Raw genomic sequence first — 5,193 nt, forward strand, 5'->3', positions numbered from 1 at the left:
TTAATTAATACCTTAATAATAGTAATAATGTATCCTATTATTACATCTCTCTGACAATGTTCAACACATTTACTCATGGTGGACTTTACTCCTAGCTCAATGAGATCTAAAGGAAGTTACCTAAAAACACAGAAGGGCAAATTTTATCACTTATTTCTTTGAGAGTCTAGAGAATTTGCTTAGGAATACAAGTCCTATGGCCTAAAGTACTCAAACAGTCACTAATACACATAGTAAGTTCAGAGACTGGCAGAGACTGCATAGACCTCTCAGTTTCCCCCTGGGGGAATCAAATCTGTTTGCCCTACAACTGTGCAGAGATATATTTTAATAGCAGCACTATTCTTTAAAATTTGTGTCTGTTTCATGACTAATTTTACAAAATTATGTATGACCATTAAATCAATACACTCGTTTGCAGCATGTGGTATTCACTTCACTTTCAAAAGTTAAAGTTCTTTAAAACTGTATTATTTTTCTCTTACAGAATAACCAGTCAGTTAGAATTGTTAGAATCACTCTCAAACAATTATATTTTACAATGTGTTTTCACAGTGAGCAAAGGCAGAAGTGGAGAAATGAGCCAAAACTCTCTATCCATATAAAACATAAAGAAACCTAATTGAAGAAGTCATATATCCAGAAGCCAAGGTTGCTTCTGAGGGCTTAGATCAGAGCCCATCCTTTGGTCAACTATAGAGTAGTCTCTGTCTTCACCTGGGGTCAGTGTGTGCGAGGGGTCAAACCTGAAACTGAAAAGTAGAATAATTATCCACTCAGTACCCGACTTCACATGGTGAAATGTCCCACTAAATGATGCCTGGGTAAACTGAAACCATATCCAGGTGCCCGAGGTGCTGCTCTGCTCGATACCTTCTTATCCACCTGCCTCTCTCCGAAGCCCTGGGCTGACAATGGAATGGACTAGCTTGGCTCCATCTCTTCACTTACCTGTCAGTTACTCTGTCTCTAAAGAATGGAAAATGTTGCTTTCAACTCTAACACCCACTCCCTGCTTCCCTGTCCTTTTTCTCCCAATGTAATTTGAGCTGAAATACAAATAGAGTTGCTCACTCTTTTTTTGCCACTCTTTTTTTGCCCCTGTTGCATAAAAACTGAAAGGGGGAAACAAAGACTCACGTGAACTTTGGAGATTAATACTTCTTCTGGTCCCAGCTGTCAGATTTATTCCTTCTTTGTAGCTAAATCGGGTCATTATGCTACAAATCTTTATTCTAGAAGAAAGATTTAGATCTCCACAGAATTTGAGGAGTTGGGGGTGCTGTGCATAATAAACCATACATATAATTGGCCGTAGTTTTATCTGGATGTTTGTATGAAGGCTGCTATCAAATTCTGATAAACTTTTACTGACCCCTTTCACTTTCCAGAGTCCCTGGGAATCCCAGCAACCAACTTCATTGTCCTGGCATTCAGACTTTTGTGCTCAATTATAAACTCTCTTCACATCTAAAACGTCATGTTTCTACAGAGCTACTTTAAGCAATCAAAGAAATTAAAAGATCTTTTAGGTTGCTTTGAATAATAATAGTAATAAAAAGAAGTTTCCATAACTCAAGCATTTGTCCTTGACATGTTCTGAATTATTTCTTCAGAATTAAAAAAAAAAAAAAAGGCAGACATAATGGAAGGCTTAGAGATTCCACTCAGCTGCTTTAAAATCAAAACCAAAGAACAGCAGTGGTAGCAGAAGTCTGAAAAGGCATTAAGTCATCAAAATTGCTATTCAGGAGAACAGCTTTGAAACAGATGTCTCTCCCATCATCTTTATCCAAAGAACCAGGGAGGGGACATTGAATATATTAATAAAGATAATAAAGTAACCAGCCTGAAGTCAGTGGCCCTCTCATACAGGTATTCTTTAGGCAAATTTGTTAAATGGTCCCAAAGCACCCCTTGTATTTTTTTATTTCATGTAGCAACCCCTTATTTTCTCAGTATTTCAAAGGGTAAAAGGATGATGGTGAGCACTGAGCCCTAAATCAGGATACTTATATTGCACTTACAGAAAATGGGAGAGTAAAAACTTATCTGTAGTCCTGCTTAGGCTGAGCAGAACCCACTTCTGCTCAGGAGCCCCAAGCACAAATCAGGATTTCTGCAGAGACTTTCACATTCCAATCCTCCAGGAGACAGTGATCATTGTGATTCTATGTGAATAGCACCCTGGAGCTATGCCATGCAGAGGCCCTGCATTTAGGGCCTTTTGAAAATGTCCATTTGCCACATTTTTACTCACGTTTCCTTCCCAAATTCTAGAGAGGTTTTATTTTTAATTGTTTCAAGAACAGTAAACTCCTCTGAAGGAGGAAAAGTGGAGCCTGTCAAGGAGCAGGGGGAAATGTTTCCGGGTCAAAGTACTTATGTCAAAAGTCCTATGAAAGCTGTTGGGATCCTGCCATAAATGTTTGAAATCCTGACTGAGAGAAAGGCTAGAAACTAGGGCTGCCCCCGCTCATAACCTCAAGGCCCCATCTGACAAAATTATCTTTGACCTGGTCTTGTCATAACGTCTGAAATTGCTCCCTCTGAAGACCTCTTCCCTGTTAAGTGCATCTCCTCCAGAAGGTCCCTATTTAAATGCTAATGTTTTGCTCACCCAATATCAGTCATTACTTTATCACATTAGCCTCAATCACCCTGGGAAAATGGAACTCAGTCAGGTAAACACTAATGAAAGACAAGGTGAAAGGGATGTTCCAGAACATGTGCGGGGAGCAAAGATGTGAGCGGTGGTGGTTAAACAGAGTATACTGGGGTCATCAGCTAGCATGACAGGCAATAAACCAGTACTCCTCTTCAGAAGTGGGGTACACAACAAGCTTCCCAGAAGAGGATGCCAAAAGAAGATTAGGGGTACTTTAAACAAGCCTTATCTCCTTCATAGTTTTATCTAAATTTGTCCTAGTTGAGTTACAAATAAATCCAATAAACAAGACAGAAAATACTACATAATCTTACCTAAAGAGATGGTCAAACAGTCCATATGCCTCCAGAAGAAACAACTCAACTGGGAATTCGAACATACATTTGGCCCTTGCCATTTAAGATGATCCACTGCAAACTAGGCCAACTCTATTTGACAGAATGACAGCTATTCCCACAGTGGCTTTGGGATGTTATTTGAAAATCAGATTATTTATTTTTTAAAGGCAACATTCATTGTTAGGCTTGTTTTTCTTTCAGTTAATCTAAATGGGAACATCCTTATCTGCAAGGACACAGATACCTTTTTGTGGAGCTTTCTGCAGTATACAAATGTGTTGCACGGTAATGATCTTTCTGGTTAAATTAAGATGTTCTGTACTACAAAAGCCTATATGTATAAACAGCATGGGTTGGATGTAGGAAAGAACTATTCATTGGGTGTCTAAAAGCATAAGACAAATAGCACAAGATGGCACATTTGTGCAAATCTATTTTTTGAAACATATTTAAAATCCAACTTGTTTTATTAATTTTTTAAAATGATGCTTATTCTTAACATGCTCAAATGTCTCCCAGAGGGAAAAGCGGTCTGCAAAAAAGCTTTTGATCTTCATTTATTTTCAAGCATCTGCAAATTAAAAGACCTGTTGGGGAGATATTTCACTCATTTGTTGGCTGGGAGGCACTTTTGTTTTCAAAGGGAAGAAAGATGTTCATTTAAATTTGAAGGAATCTCTTTAAGTTTAGGAAATAGCAATGTCTCCAGGTAAGTAAGAATATGTGACTTTCCAGGTATTTTCAGTGGCTCTCTACTGTTCTCTACTGGGAGGAAAATTTCAGAATACTCAATTAATAGGGCAGAAATACTTGTCCTTCAAAGTATATCTGTGTTAAAGAAATCATCTTTGCACTCATGGCACCACCTGCTAAAGGTGAGGGAATTTGTTTCCGGGCAGAAGAAAGATGACCTGGTGAGATAAAATTGTATAGTGTTGGTGAAGACAAAGTTTTTTGGTCAGCCTGACATGGACTTGAGTTCTAGTTCTAACACTTCTTAATTAGGTTGAGGCTGGAGAAGTCATGTAATCCCTCGGAGCCTCAGCTACATTATCTGCAAAATGGACAAAATGACAGTCCCTCCTTCATAAGACTATTGTTAAACATTAAAATAAGATAATGCCTACAAATGGTAATGAACAGAATGCACAGTGCCTGGCATGCAACAAGTATCCAATAAATAACAACAATCTGTCACATCATTATTCATCCTTGAAACTTTAATCTTAGGCTCTGTCTATATCAAGGTCATTTTTGTATAGCGAAGAAGGTTTAAGGTAGAGAATCATTTACTTAGCAACAACACCAGCATTCTCAGATGCTAGTGTATACTTTTATAGGTGAGTTCTTGTAGCCAAACATAAAATATTTGAGTTGGTCATTGCCCTAAACTCTGGAAAAGAGCTGGGGATATGTACCATTCCACATGAGATCTAGAAAAGAGTCATCAAGTCTTTTTACTAATAGTTGCTCCAGAGCCTCTGAGATACCTGTGAACTACCTGTGAAATGAAATCACTTTGTCACCAAAAGAGACAAAGACAGTTTGAAAAGGTTACTGTTGTGTATGGCTAGCATGCTGGAAACATCTCAACAAATAAGGAAATCACTGATTCAGTCATTCCTCTTCCTACCGAAAGAGACATAATTTCAACACAGTTTGTTGAGAATCGACAAAGATATGATATGAAAAATCTTTAGTGTTCTTGTTATTCTTTCACAAAGTAAATCAATGAACAATGCCAAACATACAGAAATCCAGTAGTGTATATTGTTCAGATCTTATGGATTTTCAGGCATAACTAAATCATAAAGAAAGATCATAAATTCCATCCTCTATAATTGTACATATAAAAAAAAAAAAAAAAACAGGTTGCTGAAAAGTTAAGTACTCCACCCGAGGTCAGAAGGTTCATTATGGGCAAAGCTATATGAGAAGGCATGGCTCATTATAGTCCATCCAGGCCTCTTTTCACTACCCACTTATGGCTTATAAGGAAGACAAGAGGTTTGCATCTCTCCTAACTCCAAAGTACATGAGTCAAAAGGAAGATTTTCATGGGGAATTGCAAATTAGACCACTCTAGTGAAACTAGCGATTTTATCCAATGTTTATTAAAACAAATCAGGGGTGCTTTGGTGGCTCAGTTGGTTAAGTGTCTGTCTTCAGCTCAGGTCATGATCCTAT

This window comes from Neomonachus schauinslandi, chromosome 8, assembly GCF_002201575.2.
Source record: "Neomonachus schauinslandi chromosome 8, ASM220157v2, whole genome shotgun sequence".
In the NCBI taxonomy this organism is placed as follows: domain Eukaryota; kingdom Metazoa; phylum Chordata; class Mammalia; order Carnivora; family Phocidae; genus Neomonachus; species Neomonachus schauinslandi.